Source organism: Leptodactylus fuscus, chromosome 7 (assembly GCF_031893055.1).
Source record: "Leptodactylus fuscus isolate aLepFus1 chromosome 7, aLepFus1.hap2, whole genome shotgun sequence".
NCBI lineage: Eukaryota > Metazoa > Chordata > Amphibia > Anura > Leptodactylidae > Leptodactylus > Leptodactylus fuscus.
The window spans coordinates 17,712,798-17,725,881 of NC_134271.1; the positions used below are offsets into that span (position 1 = coordinate 17,712,798).

Consider the following 13,084-nt stretch of genomic DNA (forward strand, 5'->3'; position numbering starts at 1 on the left):
GTCCCTACCAAGCCTGATACCTTCCGGTCAGTACTGATAGTGTCACATCGTAGAAGGACACAACTCTACCGACATGGGGAATGGTAACACCCAGTTGTCAATTTATTCCTTCTTTTCCAGGAGAAGGAATAATAAAAGATGTTCCAGAATTGTTTGTTGCGGGCAGGGAATACAATATTTACTAGACACAAAGGGATAGGTTACATTAATGAGGTTGTGAGGGATTAGAAAAAACATGACTGCTTTATTCCAGGAACCGGGGCTATCCTTGGACCGCCAACTCCAGCTCTTGTATTTTTCCACTGCCCGACTCTGACTCCTTCATATATGGATGTCAGGCAGAAGCATAAAGATCCTCTAATTCAGTAAGAACAAGTGGCGGAATTCCTAAATCTATATTTACCTAGATCATCGGGGCAGTCATGTGACATTGTCAGATTTTACGGTGACATTCTGTTTCCAGAAACGCAACGTTATACTAACTCCATTCCCATCATACTTACCTGTCTTCCTGTCTAGATCTTCTGGGATTCTGAGAGGCCGGAACATCACTTCCTTATGACTCTTTCCTCTCCTCCTCTTCTTGATGTGTAGCGGGCTACACAATAGACATCAAGAAAAGGAGGAGCCGGCCCCCCCAGAAGGAAGTAATCTCCCGTACCCAGAAGATCCGGACAGGTAAGTATGATGGAGTGGAGGAGTGGGCTGAGTTAGTTAATTAGTTGGAAAGGGCTAGTAATGGATGGGCTAATTAGTGAAAGTGGGAGGGGGTGTGAGAGGAGGGGAGAAGTGCGAGTCAGCTCATGGTAGTTGTAGTAAAATAGAGCAGGAAGCTACACCACGTAAACAAATGCAGAGGATGCCAGAAGCTCCTAGAGAAATCCAGAAATTACTGAAAACACGGTTAGAGGTATTTCCTTTTTTGAAAAATTATTTTTTTGCCTGGAAAACCCCTTTCATAATTGTAAAATAAAATTAAAAATAATATTATTTATTATTTTTAATATAAAAAATTATATACTCGTATATACGCCAAATTTTTCAGCACAGTTTTTGTGCTGAAAAAGGCCCCCCTCGGCTTATACTCGAGTCAGCAAAAAAAAATAAATATAAATATATATATATATATATATATATATATATATATATATATATATATATTTTTTTTTTTTCAGGAGGGGGGGGGGGTGTCTATGTCCAGCCGCAATATCAATCTATAGAATCTCCCACAAAATAGTGGGGGAAAAAAGAAGCTTTAAAAAAAATAAAAAAATAAAAGTTCTAAATCCCTCCTTTCCCTAGAATAGATACATAAGTAGAAAATGACTGTGACACACATACACATTAGGTATCCCTGTGTCTGACAGTGCCCGGTCTACTGAATATAGGGGGGTCTGCAGTGCTCCTGTTCCGTCGGGTAGGGGTTAATACGAGCACTGCAGACCCCCTATATTCAGCCAGGCTGAATTCCAAATGGGGGGAAAACCCAGTCCTCAAGCTCAGGGAAGGGGCAGACAGACAACCAAAACACCCCCTCCCCTTTCCCAGCACCCAACAACTACTGCACTCAAAAACTCCGACCATTTTAATTTTTGAAATTTTCCAGTAGCTGCTGCATTTCCCCCCCCCTCGGCTTATACTCGAGTCAATAAGTTTTCCCAGTTTTTTGTGGTAAAATTAGGGGCCTTGGCTTATATTCGGTCGGCTTATACTCGAGTATATACAGTATATATATAATTTTCGGTCCCAACTCGACAGCCCTGGTAGGAACAGCACCACTCCTGTCTGTGGGTGGCATCTGGTATTACAGTGCAGTTCCACTTAAACGAATGGGGATGAGATTCACTACCACACACACAACCTTGGTGCAGGTGTAGTGCTGTTTTTGAGAGAAGGCGGCCATATATATCTTGTAACTCACTCCACTCACTCTCAGGACTCCGCCGTACATTTTAGTGATGTTACCGCTCTTCCTATATCCGTTCGCAAACTGATTATTTCCCTCGATAAAATGATAATTTTGCAGGAAAATATAATCCGATTTCTGAACAGACTTGACGGAGGAGGGCGAGCGGAGACAGAGCAGGGGTTGTGAAAGGGGGGAAATGTGCTTGGCAGAAACTCTAAAAAATATATATGGGGTTATTAAAAAAAAAAAGGGAGAAGACTTGAGTTTAGAAACAAAGCAAGATTGTTGTGTAGGGAGAACAGAGAGGCTTTGAGGTCCAGGAATGCAGGGAGGCCATGCAGAGACATGCAGGGGAGGCTGTGTGATCTAGCAGAGCTGGTTTATCCATGTATAATACCACATATACCTCTCCGATTACAGAGCGGGAGAGGAGGGAATCTGCCCCCAGTACATGTCTACAACATCTGCAGCTGATAACCCCCCCTCCCCCTCCATCCCCGAGCACTAATAGAAGGAAAATATTTCTCAGATAGCCTCTTAATATCCCACATTCTTGGAATTATGAATCTTACAAACCACATGTCCACGCTGGAGATATTTTCTGAAGGGTAGTCGCCATGACTTTATTTGTGGGTAGTTTTTTTATGGCTTTTTCCTATTCGAAGTGAGACTGAGCAACAGCCAATAGAGATTAGGGTTCTATTCGAAATTGCAGAAGTCGAGTCTTTCATGAAAAAAAAAAAAAATTTCCCTGCTCCTCGTGTCTAGGAGCTCGTGTTGAATGGAGAATTTTCCATGGACTTAGAAATGACCACGTCTATAATTTCTTGAGTATAAAGGCTGATTAAAAAAAATGTGAATTGCAAAATTTTAATTCCTAATAAGTGTATCCAAATGTGGAATACATACAACCCAAACAATGACCAGAAGAGATCCTGATGATGACACGTGGTCACCCGTAGGTAGACATCTCACCACTATGGACGATCGGTGAGATATCTCCGGGATCAGTCTTTCCCCACCTAAAGAACTACAAAAGTATACGTTGTCCTAATTCTATGTAATAGATTCTGGTAAAAACATGTTTCAATTGGATCATGTTCTTACCTACGGGGCATCTCTGTCGACATACAGACTTGGAATGTATGGCTAATCCCTACTGGGTGGTTTTATGATGCATCAAATTTGCAATGGAGACAAATTTTCATAAAAATCTGCATCATGAGCCGTTCTCATGACTTTGCACTTTTCACTGTCGGAGTGGTTTATCCCAGAACCGTCGAGACGAAATGGCTGGAACAATTAAGACAACCCCAAAGAACCAGTCAAAGAACAAGCCGTTCCATAACGAAGGAGGATCCCAACAGCATACATCCTATTACGCAATATTCCCCAAGGCTGGCATTAGGTTATTTTAGAAACCATGTTTATACAAACGTACAGTCCCAACGTCATGGACGCAGGTTATACACGACCATATATCAGAACCGACAAGCAAATATGTATCAAAATATTTGGAAAATGGCATGACAAGCGTTGACCTCAAGACCTCTAGATAAAATGTAACCCGCAACTAGAAAATAGTCAAATTTCCAGCCATGTCGCGGCTACACTCCATTCCAAAGAGGAGTCCATGTTTCAAGTATTCATACTTGGCATACAATTCCCACCTCCATGTGCTTCTCGGTCATGGGGACTTGTATATCATGTTTCAATGGCAGAAAAAAGAAAGGAAACACGCTATATTTAGCACAAGAAGTTCAACCGTACGTTGAGTTTTCGCTAGGACCCCTCGTAACGATAATGGTAGATTTGTGGATCTCATTTGTTCACATGAACATGGTTCGGCAAACTTATACCCAGTGGACAAAGGTGCCCAATACTGCACAGAAAAGTCGGTGCAAAGTGGAAGTGTTGGTGCGCAACGAACCAAGAATATACAATGGTGACTACTGGCAGGAATGGGACTTGCTACAACACACGATATAACATTCTAGAATCTAGCAGGTAAAATAGGTGGCTATCCACATTAGACAGAAGTAGACTGAAGGCTGGAAAATCGGTGAACGAAGAATTGTTTGGCCAATCATCGTTCAATCGATCCAACTATTCGCATTTTAGCCCATATCGGTCCATGTTGTTCAAATTGACCAAACATTGACTTTAGGGTGGTCCTAGAAATTGGATTTTTGTCGGCTGCTATTTTGTATGGGGGGGGCCTACCAACTCTCCCTGGATGAAGATAAGGATGGGGTTGTTAGATGTCAACATGTCCAATCCTTTTGTTCTTGGTGAGATACGGCTTGGTTTACGATCGGGAATTCCATCCCCATATCTGCTTGAAAAATGTAGAGAGAAAGGTCCTGCAAGCAGGACCTGCCGGACCCCATTATTGTTTACTGGGTTTCCATTCTTTTGGTCCCCAAGACACCAATGCTAGTATGACCCTAGTGTACGTACTCTCTTTTTCCATATAAAACACTTGCATGCCTACCCAATATGAGCGTGCACGTGTATAAGAAGGTTGGGAGAGCTTGCAGTCATATCAACAAACTTTGACAAGTCTTAAATCCAAATTATTGTGTAAACACGGCATCGAAATTTACCTTCGACATTGTAATTTGGAGAGTTTTGGTCAGGAACCTTATTTATACCGGGCAGGGGCAGATGAAAGGGGTTGTTTAAGTGGAGTGGATTGTGTAAGCCTCGCTCTGTCGTAGCTGGATTCCAGGTAATGTGAGAGGTGGAATGCTCCATGGAATGTTTTGACGCTATTTTCATCTTAGTCACATGTTTTGGGGCACAGGGGGCAGCAGGATTGTATGTCCACGAGACATTCAAGGGACATCAAGTGTCACACACAAGATGTCCCCTCAGTCAGTCACCATAGCAGTTACTAGAAAGGAACGTCAGACAAGATCAGTATTTCCCGTGAAATCTCCCACTTCTTTCTCCTTCCTTTCCTATCTTACAGGAATACGCCCGATACTATAACTCACCCACTTAAAGGGACAGTGCACTACAAATTATCACTGCACGCTGTATGTCAGTCACCTACACCAATAAGACTAAGTTATACTCATTTCCGCGAGGCTACATCATTATCTTGTAACTTCCGCGCTTCCTGAGTACTTACTGTATGTCCGAAGCCACCTGGGAGAAAATAGAACAATCTACTAGGAAGCCAAGTCTAGTGATTATATGTTATTATCTGATTATCTTTTCTGCTTGACGGGTATTAATATAATGTTTCTTCTTGGGTTTTTTGTGCCAGTTCATGCAAGGTGTTGAACACTTTCTTAGGGCAGAACCAAAGGTAGGCTAATAGTTTGGACTCCAGCAAAAAGGGAAGGGAAGAGGGGGATGCAGGTGCAGCCACATGAAAATGTAGTGTTCGGCTACTTTCACATCTCTTTTTGGAGACTCCATCACAGTGTGCGCCCAATATCACTGGACCGAAAAGTCTTGCAAATCCGGTGGTTTCGGTTTTAAAGAATGGACACCAGACTGATCCCATTATAGTTAATAGGGTCTGTTGGGCTCGATACGTGTCCGCTGTTGTTGTAGTCCACCTATCCTTTACTCCGGTCCTCAAACAGAATAGGCCAATGCTAGTGTGAATCTAGTGTGCATCATGTGAAGCTAGCTGATAAATGACCATGTACCACATAGGCTACTGTAAGTCCTCTGGCGTCTAAGGCTACAGGCACACCAGCAACTGTTTTCCATTCAGGGATTCTGTCCCCAAATATACCTATGTATGCATTTGCGTCCGGCAAGCAGGACTTTTCACTCCGCATTTGTCGGGCGATAACCTGACGGACCCCATTCTATTCTAGTCTTTCCACAGATGACCGCTTTTTAAGCAGATTGGGTTTCTGGTTTTGGGGTCCCGAAGTAGACCCAAAGAACGGAGATCCAAGTGCAGGTGTAAACCTAAAGTTGTGTCCTTTAGCAAAAATTAAACCACCCTTCTCATTATGGTGCCGGGTTTTGCCTATATTTCCCTCTTCGCACCCTTTTTATGACCCTTTCACCAGTTTCCCACCCGTTTCCTTACTAACAAGTGGTCCAACAGATGAGGCCAACCAGGACTTTATACCCCAGCTCCCTCTCCATTTCTGTAAACCGTCCACCATCTTCTCAGAGTCTGTGCATGCTTGCTTAGGTAGTCTAAGACACTCCTCCTGCTCGCTATTGGTCCTATTTTTGTTGTGGTGGTGCTTTAAAGGGGGTTTGTCACTAGACCTAAAACCCCTATGACCCTCCATCATCTCATCGGTGCTGTCACCCTGAGCATTTTGGTGTTTTGTTTATCGAAACCTGTTGAGCCATTCCGAAGATATAAGCCTTTTTAGTGTTGATGCAAATTAGGGTCTACTAGCCAAAGGGATGGTAACATTGTTTCTCAGAGGTGGAGCTTCATGCAGTGGTACCGCCCACTTGGGTACTAGAGCCTAATGTACAGCAACACTAAAAGGGCTTATATCTGTGGAACGGCTGATCGGATTTAGATAAAACACCAAACTGCTCATATTGACAGCCCCGAGCAGATTATTTATGTCATTGTGATTTTCTGACCTGGTCCTCTTAGGTATTGAAAACACCAAATATTAGTAGAGTTGTCAATAGAAGCTGTATACAGTAGAATATAGAAGAAGACGGAAAGACGTAAGGTATATGATATATAGGCTGACCTAGATATACACAGGGCAGAGGATGAATTCTCATTGGCCACCAGTCTGACAGCGGTGGGGCTGCCTCTGGCGCAGTAACAAGTATATAGTATACACTCCTCTCTTTGTCTCGGTAGGAGCCACCCTTGGTGTGAATGACAGTGTTACATTTCTCTTGCAGCTGCTGTTTAACTACCAGGGAGTGAGTACACATGTGTGTGTCTGACACCAAACCCGCCTGTATAAATGACTCTCTTAAATCCACAGCAGACATGTAACAGGCCGTGTGAGATGACCCGCAAAGGTCACAAGCAGAAGTAGCAGTACGTAAAAACCACTTTTACCCCATATGCATGAGCTGTTCGGTGCACCTGGGGCACGGTCCTAGTCTGCTGGTGCAACAGTTTTTGCCTATGGTCCAGGTACATGTAAGGTTTGGTTCACACCTGCGCCTGGATTTTCTGCATTTTACAGTTGCAAACCCAATGGACCCCATTACGGTCTATGGGGTCCATGGGTTCTTCGGCACCCGAAGAAGGGAAACCCAAACGTAGCGTCAGTCTTTATATTCAGGGGTGGTGCTGGACAGAAGCCATAGGCTCATACAAGAGTAGCTGCACCCTGGATACTCCAAACAGTTCCAATACGGATTAAACATTGATTTATTCTGCAGCAAGATTGAACTTGACACAAGATTGAACCGTCCCTCCAAGAGGTGGTGGTAGACTCCCATCCGCTGGAAAGGCTATACATACAAAAATGCAAGATACTGATCTGAAGAGCTGACGTTCAGAGCTGTGCAGGGCGCAACACTTCAGGTAATGGTATCAGATGATTCCGATATCATACGGTTGCAGGAAATAAGACTTGGCCCCGGAGGGATCTCCTCCTCTGAGCCAGGTAAACCACATTCCTAAATGTGCGCTAATGGAGGGCCAGCTGTAGGGTAGAAAAGGACAGCAAGTTTCTGACACCACCCCTTTAACCATGGCATACTAAGGGCATGCCGGAGCACGTAGATACCAAAAAACAGCGCTCTGTGCAGCTACGAAGCTGAACACACAGCAATATACAGAAGACGACATGATATCAGCACTTAGACACTAAATATTACGTAACACACCCCAGCGCCATCGTAATGACAGTGTCTGGGGAGAGATCGCGCCTATTCCAGCGCCAGAATTAAGAAATGTCTTGTGGGTTCAGGATTGACTCAGCCAAGCCGAAAAGTCTGTTGTGTCAGACTATAAATCATATAATGTGGCTTATATAAGATGTATACAGTAATACTACAGCTCAATCCAAATATATCACTAGGCCGTAACCCACCAAATGTGTTACAAGGCGTCGGAGACAGATATAGGGGCCTACGACGGCAGGGTCCGACTACGCAGGTCTTGTTTGTAGTCTGTACTATGGAGACACATAGAGGCCTACGACTGCAGGGTCCGACTACGAAGGTCTAGTTTGTAGTCTGTACTATGGAGACACATGGTTCTGTTTATCAGAGGGACATCTTATATATTAGGATACTTATAAATGATATTTACCAAGTTCCTGTTTTCGATTCCTTGGAGGAAATGTAGGCACACCCTTCAAGTTACTGTACTTTTCCTTTCTGATATCAGGACTTACGCTAGGTTCAGACCTGCGTTTGGGTTTCCGTTTTTGGGGTCCGCTTGTGGACCCCGTGAATGGAAACCTAATCAGAAAAGGGTGGAAATATACAGAGAGAAAAATCCTGCCTGCAAAATGGGGAACGTAATCCTTGAATGGAGACCGGGCGCAGGTTTATTTCTAGGCCTACACTCTATGGTGGCTATGGTCACACCTACGCTCAATCACCGTTTGGGGATCCTGTCCCCCATTCCGCTTGAAATATGCACAATGCACTTTTTAGGGTCCTGGTTGTGTGACGTTGACCCCGATCGGACTAATACTCTATGCAAATGTTGCCCGTGATCCGTGAAAAGTAGAGTATGGCTTGAAAACACTGCCCCATTTTCAGGGACCAGACTGTTCCATTGAAAGTCAATGGGTCAGTGAAAAAACAGGATGCCATACTGGAGCTGACTCAACCGAGAATCAGTACAGTGGTGTGAACACGGCCTTGGCAAGCTTGTGCATTAGCGCCCATATGGATACGCCATCAATGGTGGTCATAGTTTGCCTTAGTAGAAGAATGGAAAGTCCAGCTATTGCACATACAATACAAAAACGAATATGCGGGCGCTATATCGCTGTCTGAAACCAATCTTAGCTCGGTTTACATCTGCGTTCAGTATTCTGATTGAGGACCCCTATACACATTACGAAGCAGTTAGGTAAGAAACCACATGGACCCCATAGACTATAATTGGGTCCGTGTGGTTTCCGCATGAAACATGCAAAGACAAAACCGCTGCTTGCAGGACTTTTCCCTCCGCATGATTCATGCGGACACCGAGTGGAAACCACACGGACCCCATTATAGTCTATGGGGTCCATGTGGTTTCTTAGCTAACCGCTTTGTAACGCATATAGGTTTCCATTTGGGGGCTCCCCGAATGGAATACCGAACGCAGATGTGAACTGAGCCTTATAGGCTGATAGCATAGACCTGCCACCAAAGCCAAGTGTAAGAAAACAAAAAGCTGCATATTACAAAGTTTTACTTGACATTCTCTATTATCATCCTAAGGTAGCCCTTACACATAAGGTAAATGTTAGCCAAAGCCACCCCACGATGTCAAGATAGACCGGACATCTCATTTGCATTGAGGTCACCAGACTCTGCTCTGATGGAAAAAACAGGGTAAAGAAGGATAGGACATGTTGGTTTTCAACATGCTCGATCTTCTGTTCCTTCACCACCAAACGCATACATATTTCACTACACTGAGTGTATCTGTGTATAGCATTGCTGGGAGGTATAACTGATGTCTTGGGTTTGGACAACTTTACTTGTTAGAATATATTTTTCTCATCCCACAAGCGCCTTCACCGCACACGGTTTGTTTATAATGGATTTAGTGTTGCTTCCGCATGGTACAAGGTCACACATGGTGACAACAAAAGGTGTATAGCCTGAGGGGGACACGCCTAGAGACACACACATATACACACACACAAAGAACGATGCATTAATACCTAGATACACAGCTCTGCACAATAAAATATACACAGACAATCCCACAAATACAGAACCAGATACACCCATCTATTTCAAAGCCAGACGCGCCCAAAGACAAAAGAACATAGGCAAGCATATTGGTACAGATAGCTCCGAATTGTTCCCAGGCTTATGTTAGTGTGTACACGGGCACAACCATCATAGCCGCTCTGTGCAAGGGAGGGTTTCCTGACCCCTGCTGTGTAAGATTGGGGAGGGGGCTTGTTTGTGACCTGGACCAGAATTATTTCCAGATGTTATCAGGAGAAAGCACAATTTCCTGATAACAGATACACACAAGCAAAAAAAAAAAAAAAAGAAAAAAGCAAAGCACATAGCAAAAAAAAAACAAAAAAACACTCTATGCACCTAGAAAAAGTTTACAATGCTGCCTATAACATCTGCACCAAGGGAGAAGGAATCATCCCCCCCCCTACCCAAAACATTGTGAACACAGAGAGAAACTTATGAAACTGTTTCTTCCTGAGACCGCACCCATGCACGAGGCAAGTCTGCAGCTCGGCCCAGGCAGCTGAGTGACACATGGTGCGCTGCCACTGCCAGCTCCTCGCAACACACCACAGACAATTACCATTGATTCCATTTCAGGGAACCCCAGACGCAACGCAGCTCCGATAACACAGTACTGTCTGCTTTAGGCTAAAGCCCACATCGCAGAAGCGCAGCTTTTTTTGTTGTAAATTTTGTTGCGGTTTTTTATGCCAAAGCCAGGAGTGGATTGAGCAGAAAGTAAAAGTATAAGAACTTCCTATATAGTTCCCATTCCTTTTGTAGAAATTCTTAGCTTTGGCTCAAAAAAAAGCGACAAAATCTGCAACAAAAATAGCTGCGTTTCCGCAACGCGAGGTCTCAGCCTTACAGTCAACCATGCAATGTTTTGGTAACTGCCCCGACTGGTGATGTGCCGGACATAGGCAGCTGTGGCCAACTCAATGAGGTGTTTTATAGATGTATTCTGTGCAGGAAAGGAAGTAGACAAGCTGTGACATCATCTACTGTCAGTAGTGATGTCATGATGGTTATGTGGCTGTGATATCTTCTATTGTAAAGGTGATAGTGGTGTTAACTTCTATCGTAATGCTTATCTATGATGTAAGTAAAGTGGCATCTGCAAAGAAAAACCCTACAGAATTGGAAAGTGTCAGTCTATTATCAGTCTTAGTGGTCAGAGTGAAAATTGCAGGATATACTTTTTTTATGGAAAATTAGAAATACATCAAAAATTCTTAAAAATATTTTTAATTTAAACCTTGGTTTAACAATTGGTCATTTTCTAGTAACCAACCATCATCAATGTGTCACCTCGGATCTTAATATATCTCCATTTCTATCTATGGAGGGAGTGGAAATACTCAAAAAAAAATCCAACATGGCCAATCCAATACAAAAATATGGACAGTGTGGTCCGACTGTACCCATACCCATATAACATAAATGATTGCTATGGGTTTGCCACAGATTTCACCCTTACAAAGAGTGTAATGTACTGTGACAACCCACAACATAAATAGACACGCCGCTTTATCATTCATGCCCCGGGTCACTTTACGCTGTACATTTTTTCCACAGCGTGTGCATCAAATAATGAGATAATGTAAAATCCCATCCACGTTGCTTACACCGTGACTAGCTGGGAATTTTTTGCACGGTAGTCCAAACCCGACTCTGACTCCTATTTTTCCACAGTCCGACTCCTACTCCTTCATGGTGAGTCGCTAACTTTTTCCGCAATTGGTCCTGACTACGACTACGCGTCCACTCTCTATGAACATACCCTAAAGTAAGCAGCTAAGCTAGGGCGGTAGTAACATGAGAAAGGGGACAGGGCTAGGCCCCATCGGCATTCCTAAACTTCTGAAATCAGCTGGACTATATTGACTCTCGGCAGAGAAAAACCAAGGAAAACAATGACGCCGATGTCCCTCCCTGCCTTACCCCGCACAGCTCACCTTCCTGAGCGATGGCAGCACAAGATTGTTGGAATAGCAGAAGAGGGTGTGGACCATAAACGAGAGAAGACAACATGCAAGGGTCAGTCGTGTATAGAAAATGTATCCTTGTGTACAATGGAGATCTATTGCAGAGATTGAAATTTATCATTTCAATATCACTATACGATCAATGATCTATCTATACGGTTATATCCGAGCATGCGCCAGACGTAGGCATTATACGGTATATGCAACGCGTGGTAACAAGTGTCTGCAGAATAAACAAACACCAGAGAGGAGCTTGTGAGCTCACACGTTGCGGCCTACATGTCTGTGTTTATTTACCTCCTACACGCACAGTTGACTGCACATACTTGTGCGAATGCTGGTATACTAAGAAGTGACAGCGAGGAAAACGTAATGGGTTCCTATATGGGGGGGCCAAGAAAGGAAGAACATCCTCAAAGATTCTAAAATAATAGGTGTGCCATATCTGACCCCATAGAGATGAATAGGTGTACAAAGCACACAGCGAGGGAGGGCGTGAGTAAGAAGGTGCCAAAAGGGCGTGCTATTGTTTGCACAAGTCGTAATACACACAATTAGAGCGATAGGCTATCATACACATATATCAGCACTCCGGCTGTATACACATCTCTCACCCATGATCTTTCACTCTTCTAATTACTTCATAGTCTGAACAGCAGGTTATCTATTACAACCAATATATAATACTACCGCAATATCAGCGCTGGAAAAACAACCTATATACAGGTGTATTGTTAGTTATATACCAGAGATAAAATGTGGGTGAATCCGCTCTGCCATACAAATGAGATAACTCTTAGCTATCTCTCCTGATCTTTCCCATACCCATACACATACAAACTTGACCTGGCTGAGATTGCATGTGTTGTTAGTAGGGAGAGTGGCTGTGAGACACCTACACATGTGGCTTATCTTCCCATGAGCCAAAGGATTGCCCAGATAGAATTGTTGGGTTGGTCCAATGTTTATCTATTGTGTATGGAAAGATTATGGGGTTGTATTGTCACCCAAATCTGCAGGATTTTTCTCTCGGACTGAACAGCAGCGGACCTGTTATAGTCTATGGGGTTCATGGGTTTCCTTTTCACACCAAAGGGGTATAGAAAGTACAACTTATACAGGGAAGACCAGCAGATACATCAGATCACCTGCCATGAACCGAGATTTTAGAACATTGACCGGGGCATCATGTTGCCGAAACCACAATCCACCAGACAAGCCACCTTCTTGCAGTGTTCCATGGTCCAAGTGCCCATTGTTGGCACTTCCATCGGTGGACAAGCAAAATCATCATGGGCACTCCAACCTGCCTGCGGTTACACAGTCCCATAGGCAGACGTGATGTGCC

At 43.7% G+C, this 13,084-nt stretch overlaps 1 protein-coding gene across 1 annotated transcript in view; it reads right to left on the reverse strand.

Moving 5' to 3' along the window:
- The window catches only part of AHNAK (AHNAK nucleoprotein), a 38,042-nt gene that overhangs the window by 19,530 nt on the left and 5,428 nt on the right, over positions 1-13,084 (reverse strand). The gene's annotated exons all lie outside the window — the stretch shown is intronic.